Source organism: Clupea harengus, chromosome 6, assembly GCF_900700415.2.
Source record: "Clupea harengus chromosome 6, Ch_v2.0.2, whole genome shotgun sequence".
NCBI classification, from domain to species: domain Eukaryota; kingdom Metazoa; phylum Chordata; class Actinopteri; order Clupeiformes; family Clupeidae; genus Clupea; species Clupea harengus.
In genome coordinates, this window is record NC_045157.1 from 11,708,902 (window position 1) to 11,724,991 (window position 16,090).

The following is a 16,090-nucleotide window of genomic DNA, read 5'->3' on the forward strand; positions in this document are numbered from 1 at the left end:
TGCTTTCATTTTCCAACACCATACAGAGCACTGACTGGATCACACCCGGAAAATGGACCTACAAGGGCGTCACACTTCTCCTGTCCAAGATGGCTGTGCAGTTTTGATAGATCTGTTATTTGGGACACTCTCCTCTTTACAGTGTGGAAATACAGGTTCGCATTGATGTGGCTACAAAAAGACAGTGCCAGTACAAAGACATCTGTGTCTTCATCCAGATGGCATGGCATTTGCTGCCATGTGCCATGATGACTGTCACATTGCCAATTAGTCTTTGCAGATGTGGTCCAGTGTTCAAATACATCATTTTGCAAATTTTCATTGTTTTCCCCCACATGCCAGATATTTTTTTCCATTGTTTTGGTGTTTTTTTGTCCATGTCAATGAATCCTTATTTTTTGTTATCCCTGTTCTGCACGTGTAATTTGTAATTTGACCATGTAATTGGGAATGTGACAGTCATCATGGCAGCCAATGCCATGCCATCCGGATGAATACAACCGTAGAAATTCAGGAGCTCAAGGAGCTTGAAACTATCCCAGAAGAGGCAGACACCAGGATGCTGTTGCATGCCGCTCATGCCTCAAAAACCAGGACCAATATTGTGATGAAGAGCCCAGACACAGATGTCTTTGTTCTGGCACTGTCTTTTTGTAGCCACATCAATGCAAACCTGTATTTCCACACTGCAAAGGGGAGAGAGTCCCAAATAACAGAAAAAGAAAACTGTGTCCGGGGAAAATGTACATGCAAAGTGTATGAGCTGCCATGTACCAACCTGTGCAAGTGCACACATTGTGATAATAACATCTTAGAAGAGGCCTAGGGAGAGATCACCCCTTGGCATTACCCTGGTATTGCAGTGCTGCCAGGGAGGGGTGGCTCCCCCCCTTTCTTTATCCATTATGTTCCTTTAATCTCTTTGTGGACTAACCAACCTTAGCCTTGTGGCTCTGGTCCCAGTGCTCAGGAGATCCACATTTTCCCCTTACCTTTTCTTTTCCCCCTTGATGATTAAATATTTCTTAGACTATAAGGTTTTGTGTTGCGTGGTTAATGAGTCTACCATCGACTCCATACAAGGTGAATAACGTTGATTAAACTTGACAAGGTAGATGAGGTATTAACAAATAGCATAGCTAACCGTAAGCAAGGCTATATAGTACAAACTACGGCTCGTTAGCGAACTAAAACTATTTACACCATCACACACGTATAAAAAAGACGGTTTAGAAAAAAAACATGTTTTAAAACGGCCTAATACTGATCAAATTATTACTTACAACACGTCTCCGTTTCAATGGGTTGGAGCTGTCGCGGCAGCAGTGAAAGATGTCAACATGAGTAATCGGTGAAACGGGTGTCAATATGGCTGCATCTGATTGGTTAATAATTTTCTTACGCCAGTATAACATCGTGTTATTGGTTCGACTGATTTAGTAGGCAACTGTGTTAGCCGGCGAGTTTAACAAACTTTTACACTATGGGTTTGACAAACTCCACGGGAAACTGTCCTGGCAACAACTGGTTTATCGTTAGAAATTATATAATCATCCCAACTTTAGAAATGTAGGTCCTCCAAAATTAAAATGCAAAGTTGAACAGATACGAGGCTTCGGCCCACCACCTAAGTCTCTTAAAGGGGCAGTACACATTTTCTCGTACTCAGTGTGTTCAAGTAACAAGATTTACTATAAACAAGATAGAAAAGATAGGTATAAACAAATCATAAAATGGTGAAATTTCATGAAATAAATGCAAACAAAATAATACATGTTTGACTCCAAAGGCAAATATGCTCATATTTTTGCAAAAGAAGTTCGAAGCTGTTGTTTGTATTTATTTATATTTATTTAAGTATACTATAAACTGTTTACAGTTAATATAATGTTCAAAGTTTGAAGCTGTAGTTTGAAGCCAAGTGTTTTGTATGTATTTATATTTTTAATATACTTTAAACAGTTAATATATTGTTCAATTTGAAGAAAAAAAATTGCCTTGGCAATAAAAAAAAGCCTTTCTTTAATGTCGTCAATCGATTCAGGCACCGGTATTGTTTTAAAAGTATCGGTTTAGCACCGGTATCGGAAAAAACCCAAACGATACCCATCCCTACATATCTGTGTGTACAGGCCTCATCGACACCATCGGAGAGGGTTTTCTTCTCCTGTGCAGGTCATGCGATTAGTCAGGAAAGGTGTCACATTTTGCCGGAGAAGGCAAATATGCTGATATTTCTACAAAAGAATTGCTGAAGTATTGAAGCTGTAGTGTGTGTGTGTACAGAGTGTGTGTGTTTTGTATTTATTTAAGTATAGTCTAAACTTTTGTTAACAGTTCATATATGTTTTAAGTTAAAAAGTGTTTTGTATTTATATATATATATATATATATATAATCTACTTTTAAACAGTTCATATATTTGGCAATAAAAAAAGCCTTTCTTAAATGTCGTCAATTGTCATTTTTTTAATAAAAGTATCGGTTCCGGCACCGTTTAGGCACCGGTATCGCTTTAAAAGTATCGGTTATGTACCGGTATCGGATAAAAACCAAACGATACCCATCCCTATATATGACCAAACACACAGCTAGCGTGCTAATCAAACTTTTACACCGTGTCAAATAAGCTATTAATAGTTACAAGCTAGCGTAAATAAACGAATTGCCGTCTTGTTTGTTTATTTCACATCGGGTTAAACGTCTGTTGCTCATGTCACGATGTGATTGCACTAACTGTCCGTAACACTGCGTAATATACAAAACAATGTAGCAATGCAATAGCCCCGAAAACCTCCTCGTATGCATCATGTTATTGAAATTAGTTCCCGAAAGTGAAAAATGGTGTTTGTTTGTTTAACAAGAAGCAGACCACTGAAGCATGTTGACGTTGTCAGAGGAGTAGAAAACCTTTGTGATCGAAATTATTACCAAACAGTTTCCAATTGATGTCTTTGAAACAAATCAATTTAATTCTTGCCATAATCTCGACACATAACTGCTCTGAAATTGAAGTTATGTACTGACATCTGAGTACTTATACATTACAGCCATCAGTAGAGATATCAATAAATACGTTTCACATTGATTGCTTGCCTGCTTTTAAAGGGGAAAATTGAGAGAACCACAATGCCCCAGTTATAACAAGCAATGTTCATATAGCACAGTAGCTGAAATCGGGCTCGTTCGTGGATGACGTTTACTTTAGGCACAAAATAATTGTCCAATTTGTTCAACACAGCCTCGAACTTATTCTCATCACTCCTTGCATCAAATTCAAATGTCTTGAAAACGTGTTCCGATTCCTTCCCCAACGAATAGAGCAGTGTACAGACCTGTACCTCTCCTTTTTCCTTGTGTGTCTGTGAGAGTGCTAGCTTGAGCTAACCAAGACACCGTATTGAGCTGCCCAAACACTGTATAGCTAGCTAGGTCAATTAGCTTGCCTAAGATACTGTAATTTAAGCTAATCAATTACCTAATTTTCCCCAAAACCCATCGATTGTTTGTGATGAATGACTGATAAAGGATATATGTTACACAAGTTATTTACGTTTTCGTTTATTTACCGCTAGCGATTACACCGACACAAGTGTAATTAAATTGCTAGCTAGCTAGCTAAATTAGCTTGCGTAAGATACTGTAATTTTTAGCTTACCTATTACCTAATTATCACACAAAAAACATTGATTACGTGTGTTTGTGATGTGTAACATATATCCTTTATCAGTCATTCAAGTTATTAACGTTTATTTACAGCTAGCGATTACACCGACACAAGTGTAATTCAATCGCTATTAATGTTGAACTTACACTTCAACAACGTGACACAACATTAAAAGTCAGGCATCGACATGGTTCCTTAAGAATAAAACAAAGGTCCTTGTCCATTTCTGTTCAGGTCATGTGACAAGTTTTATCCAACCAGAGACCGGAGTAAAGTGACGACTTCCGGTTTCAATACGGTATCTCTGGTCAATTCGTATTCTCTGCCGACAGAGACCTTGCTTATGACAACATAGGAAATGTAAATGCATTAATGCAGAATACAGAATATTAGTTGACCACACTAAATTTGTCTTTCAAAAACCTTGGATTTACTGCATGGCACCAGCCTCAGTCCTGATGGTGTGACGCATGACATCTGCATCTGATGAGTGGATACCAGCACACCAGTATCCTGATGACGCCGTCTGATTCAGTCATTAATTGTGCCCAGACTGTGGCCCTCACTCACTGTGCAAAGGCAGAGATGATCGCATGGCCATGGTTGCTGCTAATTAAACTGGGACAGGAAGCTGTTACACGCTCAAATGCCAACTTTTTCAATTCAGTTTTATTTTTTAGTGTATCTTTTATTCTACCTATTCTTACCTATTCTTGGAGGTAATGTTGTGCAAATTGTTATTGTACCTAACCTTTTGCTATCACTGTGCAGGGTATTATCACATTACATGAATCAAATTTTTTAAGTCGAGGGGGTCCATACAACTTCAGGATAACTGCATCTGGTGTGTAGTAGCACAAATATAGTATGCTGTCAGAAAAAAAAAATCAATTGATTGGCCTTTCAGACTTTAGCCATTTAGCCAAGAGTGCCATTTGTACACTGTTGCGCGTTGTTATTTTTGCAAATGTACTTTGTATACATTTTTATTATTTTTTTTTTAACATTTGGATCACATGGTGTCAGTGGCGTTTCTACATTAGGGGCAGGTGGGACACTGCCCTACCAGATCCAGATGACGCTGTTGTGCAGAAAGCTCAGTACATTCGTACTTGGCGGCAAAAAAAAAAAAATGTATGCAAAGCGTGAAGATGTGTGTGAATAAACTTGACTCAAAAGCATTATAGTCTTTTTTTGGAGTAATTTGATTCCTGTGTTTTTCTGTCTGTTTGCTTGCTCTGTGAAATGCAGCTCTCCGCTGTCCCTCCTTTTCCGGTGGGGCAACGGCCTACGCCCCCCCTCATTTACCATGGAAACACCAATGAGCATGAACCATACAGGCCAAATATAACATTGAGCGGTGGGGCACTTTCAGATGTGCCCCACGAAATCTGCCTGGCAACTAGACTGGAATAATGCGTCAGGTCAAACATACAGTCAGATCAAAATCAGACGGATCAATGCCAGTAACGTTACTGCTAGTTAGCTATCGCTAGTTTTCGAGTATTTTGGAAGTGTTTTAATTCAGCCTACAATGAATAATGTATCGATAGACTAGTTGTTGAGGGTGCAATTTAGTACATTGTCGTTGGAAGATAAATTAGAAAATTAAACGTTTGGCGCCACACAAAAGGATGAAGACATTCACAAGAAACACGATGGGACAGCAGAGACTGAACGCCCTCTCCATGCGTTCCATTGAAAACCAGTTTGTTCATGGACTGGTGGATTTTAACAGCAAAGTCATCGAGGTGTTTGCTCAAGCAAAGAACCACCGCACCAACTTCCTATTTAAGTGGTCTGCATTGGTGAGTCAAACCTTTTTTTGGGGGGGGGGATGTATCAATGCAATCTGCAAGGACATCGTCTTTCTACAAAGTGTTGTTCATTTAGCAGCATGTTTTGTTGCTGTTATTTGTTTAGGGTGTGCCTTTCGCTTCATATTGTATGCCACACGTGTGGGGAGAATTGTTTAGTCTATCTATTCGCGTGATATTATTCCTGAAGAGACAAATTGATTCTCAGTGGGGTCTGTGTAGTAGACTGAACATCTTACCATACTGGTCTTTTGGTAACGACCTCAAACTATAAGGAATTAGTAATGGTAAGGTGAAAAAGTATTACTTAATTATTCATGTTAAAAAAATGAAGAATAAATTGGTTTTGTCAGTAAAGAACGTTGGTCGTATGACGGTCGGTGTGTGGAGTCTGTGCACGTGGCGCCTCATGTCTGGCCATGTGTTCTTGCATTGCAAGGAAACAGTAACGGATTTTTACAGATGCTACAGTTAATTTATTTCAAATTTATTTTTGGCCTACTGTGTTGCGTTTCACTTTTTGTTCCAACATTAGATACTTAAATGTTTTAATGGGGTTTTTCCATCCGTTGTGTGGCCACATGGCGTTTTTGGCTCTAGCAACACTTTTTGTTCCAGAACTCATGCCAAGTATTACAGTGCATCGATGAAAAGGTAAGAACGGTTTATTTAATCCGTTGGCAAATGTTTAAGTTGACATTGGGTAGTTAGTTATTTCACAATATCGAGTTTCATTGCGTTTTGGTGTTTTTTTTTTTTTTTTTTTTTTTAACTGTGGTGAAGCTCATGTTGAACTAGTGCTATGAACAGGTAGTCTAGCTAGCTAGCTAGTACTATACCCGCCATGATGTCTGCCTCAATTGCACATTTAGCCATCAAAATGTGAAGTGCATCATCATCGAGATGTGTATATTTAGTTCATTGACAATTGTTTTTCATTGTCAATACAACGTTGTCGACGTTAATTCCGTTCGGATGGTTTGTTTGGCTAAATTCACAACATTTGGTCGACACTGTAGACTCTAGAGACATGCGGTACGCAGGGACAGTGGATGTTGGAAGTAAGTGAAGGCCTAGTGTTCATTGCACATCATTTTAGATGTTAATGAGTTGCTAACTCGTATATATTTACCTGAGTATTTTGGGTTGATGCGGTCATGGAAGCAGTTTAGAGTATGGCCTTGAGTGACTGGCACAGCTAACATTAACCTATTAGCCAAGCATATGATCAGATGCTAGCAAGGGGTCCGTTAATTTAGTTGTAAGCTACTTTCGTCGGCCTCTAGGATTCCTTGACCTTAAGGTTTTAGGTTAAAAAATGCGACACAGAAATGGCCAAGGAAAATGTAATGTTAGTTATGTATATTGATGGAGAATTTCCAAACACTGTTAATGACAAGAATATATGAATCAAGTGCCTTGTATTAATACATTCCTGGTATGAATCATGTGCTTATGAAAGCAGGAACATGGCTTTTCTGTGTTTCTGCCTGTGTCTAACTAAAATTATTAGGTGCTACTTAGTCTGCATATGTACAAGAGCATGTTTAGACCAGAAGTGACAAGAAGGGACGAACTGTGCTTCTTCCAATCTTGTGCAAAACTTCCATCCTTGCCTCGAGCGTCAGAAATCCACCACGTGGTTATCCCTACCGAACGCTAAACTTCTGTCTATATAAACCTTGTGCGATGTGTTTATCATTGCTTCACTTTCAGCCTTGTGCTGGGAGTGAGCCCGATTGCAATTGTTGTTTGTCTAATAAATATACTTATATGCAGCTCCGGAGTCCTGAGGTAACTAGGGTGAATTTTCACCTATCATATATAACGGTCAAATCAACTTGTAATATAATCTGGTGAATGTGTGTTTTTACATCGTGTGCTTTGCGCTATCTATGTGTAAAACAAGTACTTTTTAATGACCGTTGATGGACCGTTTGTGTACCCTTGTGTGGGGTAGGCCTGCCCAGGAAAAGTCTGGGCAGTTAAAACATGAGACGATAGGCCTGTGGGTATTCTGAAATGTCACAGATAAGGAAACATGTAGACATATTCAGTAGCCACGTGATTCATTAACTTTAATGGTATTTTTTGAATCGGTGAAATCGGGAAATGTATTCCAATGTATAGTAATACTGGGCGTAATTAGTAGATTGCGTCACGTTAGTGTTTCATTGTCATTCAAGTAATGCATTCGCCTTCAAATAATTTAGGGCAATGACAACAGAAAGCCTCGTCGTGATATTGCTTTGTAAAAACATCTACGTCTTGTTTTAAATGAATCGTCTCAGCCATCTCAAATGCAGTGTCGGAAGGTTTACGAGGTCGGCCAAAAAAGCGGGATTTCCTGTTGTAGTTCATTCGACATAATATAGAAACATTTCTATATGTATGTATTTAGAAAGGCCAACAAATATTTCAGTATGCAAAAATGCGTGTGTTTATTCACTCTTTACCAAACTTAAACTTTTGCAGTCAGATGAAAGTGAGAAACGTTGCATCCTATTACAGACTCGTCTGTATTGCTGGATGTTTTAATGTAAACAATAGGTTATGCATCTGCTAGCTTGACCGCTATCTGATCCTGACGAAGTTTAAAAACAGAATACATGTACAGATATGATACGAGCTGGTAGTCTGTTGCTGTTTGTTGTATAAATGGAGATGTATACCTACTTTATAGTTCTGGGTCATTGACTCCTTGTTACTGTTTTAGCTGAGATGATCACATGAATTGCTTTGTGTATAGCCTACGTCATGGCTGCTAGTGCATCATGGTACTTACTTATTTGTTGTCTGTTTTATGTCTTATTTCAAGCACAACATGATTTCTGTATGGTACAGTTGAAATCAGTTAAGTGCCTGTGAATGTATTATTTTTTGGAGGTGTTTCATTGTTAACATAGTCATATTACTACCGCTGGTGTGAAATGTATGATGCTTAGTCTAGTACCCTCACTCACCAGAAGCAACTCATACTTACCTGGCAGGGGAGATACCATGATCAAGAAGGTGGTTCACCCAGGGCGAGGCTCAGCCATTGCACTCCGGTTGTGCTGACCCCTGCGAATTCCCCAAATGTGGGAATCTCGACTGCATAATTTCTGGTAGTGGGGGACTGCGTTCGCGCTCTCCCCTGATATTGTGTTAAATAATAATGATGTCTGGCTGGTGTACTGAGTGAGCTGTGGGTGGAAATGAGGCAAGCAGGGGATTCAAAGCAGATATGGAATAGTTTCCTCTGAATGATGTTTCATGTACACAACTGTAGAACAGGGTGATTTAATAATAAAATGCTTAATTGTGTACAATGCAGCCTTTCTCAGTTTGTTGAGTACTGGACCTCCATTTCTCCTTTGATGCTGTGGCTGAAGGCTTTAGAGCTGCACCAAACATGAGACATTTCTACTTGTAGTAATTTAGAAAGGCCAAAACACCATTCAGTATGCTAAAATGTGTTTTTACTCACTCATTACACAACTAAAACATTTGCATTCATATGATTGTTAGAAGTGTCACATCCTTTCACAGGCTCATCTGTTAAGACAGTTTCTGGATGTCTGAATGTAAACAATAGGCTATGCAGCTGCTAAGCTTGACCACTATTTGCTCCTGACGACATTTAAAGACAGAATAATGGTGGAATACATGTGCTGGTCTAACACAAGCTAGTGGTGCCTTTAGCTGTAGAGATGTAGCCCTACTTTATAGTTCTGGGCTATTTACTCTTGGTACCCAAGTTCTTGCAACGTCTCTGTTACTGTTTTAGCTGAGATGATCACATGGGATGCTTTGTGCTCAGCCTGGGTCATAGCTGCTGGTGCATCATGGTACGCTTATAGAATTTGTTGTCTTATTTTAAGTACAACATGATTCCTGTATGGTACAGTTTACACTAATTAAGTGTATGTTACTATATTACTGGTTGAAGTGTTTAATTGTAAGTACGGTCATAGTACGACCATCTGTGTGAAAAGTACGGCAGTTAATCTAGTACCCTCGCTTGCCTCTAACAACTCATACTTACCTGGCAGGGGAGATACCATGATCAAGAAGGTGGTTCACCCATGGCGAGGCTCAGCCATTGCACTCCGGCTGTGCTGACCTATGCGAATTCCCCAAATGTGGGAATCTCGACTGCATAATTTCTGGTAGTGGGGGACTGCGTTCGCGCTATCCCCTGATGTTGTGTTAAATAACAATGATGTGTGACTGGTGTACTGAACTATGGGTGGATATGAGGCAGGCAGGGGATGCGGAACAGATAGTGAATGAGGTTTCTTGCACCTAACTGTAGAACATGATGGTTGTCAGTAATAAAGTGTATTTGTGTATAATGCAGCCTTACTCGGCTTGTTTAGTACGGGGTAAGACGAACCATAGTGCAATTAATTTAATTAAGACCTTTGTCAGGTTTTTAATGGCACACACGACACACTGGAACACACACGTGCATATATGGAGGCGACACAGGACACACACGCACACACACACAGGTAGGCCTGAGGTCGCGGTGAATTTATTTTCTGCTTTTTCCCATCCTGGGCCGTCCTTCCTCAAGGGCCCCCCAGGAGCAGTGGGCAGCTTGTAGTGCCCGGGGACCAAGTGAAGTGAACTGTCCATCTTTGGTCAGGGATGGACATGAGTTCTGTTCTTTAATTGATCTTGACCGGAATGGGTTGAAAGTCTACAGTTAAAAAATCGATAATTGTATGTCCAATTTGTTGTATTTTCTTTCGTAGGTGGTGTTTACTGCTTTTTATTCAACACAAATATTACAGAAAGTGTTAACATTATCTGGATGTACTTCATTGTACATTTCATGTCCATTTCAGACTTCAATCAGCCAGTTTATTGTGCCAATCTTGTAACCATTATAGAGCGCAGCGCATAACACATCTTCATTGTATTTGTATAAGCGAATGCTATTCAATTCATGTCTTGAAGTGTAACTGTACTGATTACAATAAATTAAATAATAAAAGCATGCTTTGTCCTTCTAAATGCATTTCCTTATAACTATTGGGAGGCTGATATTTAAGGTAGTATTATATCTAGTTTAGTATTTCTATTGCTGTATGTGTAAAAGTATCTGATCATTGTACTATCTCACTCCTCCAAGCTGTCAACAACAGAGGTGAATTGTTCGTAGCTGTCGTACAATCGGTTGTCCAGGCCTTTTGATGGGGACCTCATTCATCAATTTTTTTTCTTTTTTTTTCTTTTCTTATGTCTGTCTTCCAGATGGTGCCCTTATCAGGACTGGTGCGAGACCCTTGAGGTGTGCGCAACCACAGCCGTTTCAAGAGCGCGTACATCAGCCTGTTGTGCCGAGCACCGATGTGTTGTTGCGCTGGTGCGTAGCGCTTGGCCATCTTCACCCTCTGTCACAGCAGCATCAACAAGATCATCCCTCTGTGCGACAGTAGAGGGTGTTGCCCCAGTGTGTCCTGTACAGCTGGTGCTGCTGTGGCTGCTTGTCGCGCTCCTCCACTGCATTCCAGACTTAAAGGACCCTGTTCCTCTGCTCTGACGTAAGTGACAACGTGCCCTCTGTCAGGCCAATCTCCACCAGCACAGGGCAGAAGATTTCCAGCTTCTGAAAGCCTGGAGGAGGGTTTGGACTGCAGACATCCTCCTGTTGAAAGAGAAAAAAAGAAAAAGCTATATGAATAAGGTGAGTTAAAATGTGTACCTATGTTTTTGTTTGCATGATTTTTGCAAAAACCAAAATAATCATTCCACTGTATTTCATTCTAGAAGACACACAGCTACTCACAAAGGCCGGAGTGTGAACAGTGGAGGTTACCCTGCTGATGAGCGTGATGTGGCGCAGGACGGCAGTCAGCACATCGTCATGTGCCTCCTCGTCGCTCTGGTACACCTCGTCAGCCACATCTGGATCGAGCTGCCCATGCTGAATCACCTCTTCAGGACATCGCTGACGATGGACCTGGCATTTGTAGTAGGGGACGTTTGTAGAAGGGCACACCATGTTTGTGGTAAATGCCACCTGTCGCTACCCGATCCAAGTCGCGCATGCTCACACACTAACGGTTTACAGCATAAGGCTCAACATCAACATATCCAAGTCGCGCATGCTCAGACACAAACGGTGTACAGCTTGAGGCTCAACATCAACATATGGGGCTTGTCTTAACGCATAATGTGGGTATATATTTTTTTTAACACTTTATTTATGGTGATTTTTAACCAATTAACAGACAATACATTTTAAATGTTATATGATGTAGAATTATGTTACAACAATTGACAACTCACATGACATGACAGACAGACCTAAGGGAAAGGGGAAAAAAACACAAAACAAAACAAAAAAAGGCAAAACAGCATCCCAGTATATGAGTAGGACAGATCAATACTGACAAGATATTATGTTTATGTTTGCTTTATGTTTTGCATCATATCTCTGATCCATTGATTATGTGTTGGATGTTTTGAATCCTTCAATTCAAAAGGAATGGCACGCTTAGCCAATACTGAGGAGAAAGCAATGACCCGCTGTAGGTATGCTGGGGGATCGGAGTCCTCTGAACATGGTGTGATACCAAAGATGGCAGTTGCAGAAGAAGGCTGAATATTATAATTATATATTTGGGAATTTATTTTGAAATGGGAATCCCAGAACTCAGTGAGTTTTGAGCAAGACCATAACATATGGTCGCAGGGGCCTGTTTGCATCGGTCACCAGATGGGTTTATATCTGGAAATATTATAATGTGGGTATATTTTTAACATAATGTTGAATAATGTTGTAAACGGTTTACAGCATAAGGCTCAACGTCAACATATGGGGCTTGTCTTAGCGCATAATGTGGGTATATTTTCTTTTCTCTCCGTGATCGAGAACATCAAGTTACTTAATTAACACAACAAACAACAGAAAAAGAGTTATGCCCAGGTAGGCATAGGCTATGGGCTGCATTTTGAGTGCCGGCAGGGAGCAGAAATCCGATTTCAATTACATTTCACATGCTTCAGTTCTCAGCGTGACACAAAGATGTTGCTTATAATACAGCAACAAAGTAAATAAAATAGATTGCAATAAAATAAAAAGATTAGATAGACACGTAGTTCAAATAACTTGCATGCTTTATCAAGCTTGTGGCACACGCATACAACATGAAGCGAAAGGCACAACTGAAACGAATAACGGCAACAAATCATGCTGCTAAATAAACAAAACTTGCATAAAATGTTGTCTTATAAATAGAAATTATTTCAGGCTGCAACTTGAAACACGGAGGCTGGTTCCAAAACAGTAGAAAACTAGCGATAGCTAACAAACAGTACCGTTAGTGGCGTAGATCTGTCTGAATCCGATCTGTATGATTTATTTTTTCTTGGTCACGGGTTGCAAAGGAGATTTCGTGGGGCACATTTAAAACTGCCCCATCTCCCAATGTAAACTTTGGGCTGTATCGCTCACGCTCATTGGTGTTTCCATAGCAACAGTCTTGTGTTTGCAGCGCTGCCCCAGAAAGGGAGGGACAGCGGAGAGCAGGCAGCATATCACGGAGCAAGCACAAACACAGAAACACACACGAATCAAATTACTCCAAAACAGTACCATAATGCATGCGAGTCTAGTTTATTCACACACACATTTACAATTGAATCGCTACTTTGCATATTAAATAAAATAAGATACATTTTGCCACAAAACACAGATGTATTGAGTTTTCTGCACCACAGCACCATCTGGATCTGGTGGGTCAGTGCCCCATGTGCCCCTGATGTAGAAACACCACTGCTCTCAAGTAAATGGCAGTAAAATGTTAACTTTATTGGGTGGAGGACGGGTGCCACAGTCTTGATAGGGTCATTGACCTGACCGGCATGACAGCACCTGACCTGTAGCTGAATATGCAGACGGGGAGAGCACAGAACTGTTGATGGTAGAGGTGGCGAGAATTCTTCACTGCCAGTTGTGGCAGTAGTGGTTGAGGGGTTCTTCTCACCAGCAGTGGTTGACGGTGGGTGAGCAGCTCCATTACACCGGCCCTTCCCTTTAATGCTTTGGTCCCTGCCGTGCTGGGTGTGGGCACATACTCCATCAGGGGGTAGTCTGGTGGAGGGAGGACCGCTGGCTGGTGCGGTGCGGGAGGTTGCTCTGCTGAGGAGATGGAGTTGGTATCGGTGATGGTGGATGGTTGTTTTATGGCATGCAGGTTGAGGAGCCTCTCTTGGCAACGGATGAATCCCGCACAGTCTTGATGTTGATCTTAGGCAGACGAATGCCTGCTTTGGACAAGAGTGGATCTTCCACCAAAACCCGATGCTGAATCCGCTCGTATGCCTTCAGGATGGAACCCTTCTCTGGACTAATACGAGACCCTTGAGGTGCGCGCAACCACTGCAGCTTCACCAGCGTGCACATCAGCCTGCTGAGCACTGATGTGTTTTTTCGCTGGTGCATAGCGCTTAGCCATCTTAACCCTCTGAAGCACAGCAGCATCAACAAAGTCATTTATTTTAGTGTGGCAGTATAGGGTGTTGCCCCAGTGTGTCCTGTACAGCTGGTTGAACTGCTGTGGCTGCTTGTCCACCGCATTCCAGGTTTCAAGAACCCTGTTCCTCTGCTCCATCGTAAGAGACAACTTGCCCTCTATCAGGCCAATCTCCACCAGCACGGAGCAGAAGTCTCCCACATCTGAAATCCTGGCAGTGGGTTTGGGCTGAAGGCATCCTCCTGTTGAGAGTATTTACAGTTTGTTAGTTTTAACTTTCACATGGAAATATGGTCTTCGAGCACCACACTACCTAAATTTCAGCTTTGCATGGGAATGATAATGTCACCATATCAGAGCCATGCCATGGCAGACAGCCTCTCCTCTCGAATCCTTCCAGGCTGTTGCTTCCACGCAGACATTTGTAAAAGGGCACGTCCACGGTGTTGAATTTTAATATAATTGTATAATTGTCAGATTTTAATGGCACAAGCGACACACTGCAACAGACACGTGGATATATGGAGGCGACATAGGACGCACACGCAGGCCTAAGGTCGCTGTGAATTTCTGCTCTGCATTTTCCCATCCCAGACTGTCCTTCCTCCAGTACCCCAGGAGCAGTGGGCAGCTTTTAAGCGCCCGGGGACCAAGTGAACGGTCGGTCTTGGTCAGGAGTGTTCTGTTCTTTTTGCATGTTTTTTTCTGTTGGGGTTCTTAGTGGAGGAAACCCCTTGTGAACACGGGGAGAACATGCAAACTCCACACAGAAAGGCCCGGGAGATAGCCCACCTGAGCACTGAAGGTCCGGGGGGGACCAGAGCCAACAGCGCCCCATGCGGGAATCGAACCCATGACCTTCTTGCTGTGAGGCGGCAGTGCAAGCATCTGAGCCACCGTGCTACAATTTGTGCCTTATTGCCAAGAAGATCCCGCCGGGTGCAGCTACAGTCACGAGGAGTGTGGTGTACATGTCCTTACATTCAAGGTACTCCTCAACGTGATTCTCCTGTACCTGCCGCCACACCTTGATCATAGTGTTCCCTTCGGTCCAGTCCCTCAGAAGGCGCACAACCTTCTTGTCCACACTACGCCTGTAAGTAGATTCACAATCAATATGTTGAGTTTTGTTTTTGTTGTTTTTTTGAGATCTTTAAAGTTTGTCAATTATGTTCAGTGTACTCACTTGCTGGTGAGGATGGCAGGGAACTTGGCTTGATGAGCCTCGCTCAGTTGAGAAATAATGGCAGGATCCAACACAAGCCAGCGACCTATTTTGCCTCCTTCTCTGCTCCTGCCTGCCTTTAAGCACGGTCCGCAGCACAGCACCTCAGTAAGCAGTGAATACCAGCTGGACACGTCACAGATTTGACGTACCTGAAGTACATATGGGGAGAGAATCAAAGCTTTCAAAAGCAAGAAAACTATTATTTTGGCATGTTTACATACATAGTAATACATATTCAACTGTAAAGTAATAACTCTTAACAGAGGTGAAGTGAGTTTATACCCGGGGGTGGTAGCCAGACTTGTAGAGGTGTACGTTGCGTCCTGCACCCGGACACTTCTCACCTCGAGGACACTTCATGGAGTACTTCCACACCCCAAGAGGGTGCCACACAAAGGCGCGACTCCGAAAAAATAGCTGTGCTGTTGGCAGAGCACCACTCACGTAGCCAGGAGATTCTGGTGGGTAAAACCCCATACGGTCTGATTTCATCACCCGTCTTCTCTTGAGCTGACCAGTGATGTCCTTGTACGTATGTACTGGGGTGAACAGCCCTGAGTCTATGTCCTCTTTGAGCCAGGATACGTCCACAGATGGGATGCCATTGGGGTCTTCCCACAGGCGCACCCAACCCTCTAGCTACACCTGGAACACACATAAAAACGCATAACAACAGTTGGTTATTATTGTGTACAAAGTTATGATAAAACATGTAAAACAAATTGTTCTCATTTACACTGCTTGTAAATCATGTGAGGATCACTTACAGGGGAATCAGTCTGAGGTGACTCCATGGGATAGTCATGACCCCGGGATGTGGACGGGGAGTCAGGCAGCGTGTGGCGGACAGTGGTGACCTCAGGCTGCGTGTGGCGGACAGCGGTGACCTCAGGCTGCCTGGGCTGGA

General features: G+C 41.9%; 1 long non-coding RNA gene and 2 other non-coding genes across 3 annotated transcripts in view; all 3 read left to right on the top strand.

Annotated features, from left to right (window-relative positions):
• LOC116220781 overlaps window positions 1-12,292 on the top strand; it is a 33,064-nt gene extending 20,772 nt beyond the window's left edge. Inside the window, exons 3-4 of the long non-coding RNA XR_004163854.2 lie at window positions 10,729-11,161; window positions 11,245-12,292. This is a non-coding gene — a long non-coding RNA (uncharacterized LOC116220781). The remainder of the gene's footprint in view (window positions 1-10,728; window positions 11,162-11,244) is intronic.
• Window positions 8,460-8,623, top strand: LOC116220896. Its single transcript, XR_004163934.1, has one exon. It is a non-coding gene; the product is annotated as a U1 spliceosomal RNA (small nuclear RNA).
• Window positions 9,504-9,667, top strand: LOC116220913. Its single transcript, XR_004163950.1, has one exon. It is a non-coding gene; the product is annotated as a U1 spliceosomal RNA (small nuclear RNA).
• Window positions 12,293-16,090: the final 3,798 nt, after the last annotated feature.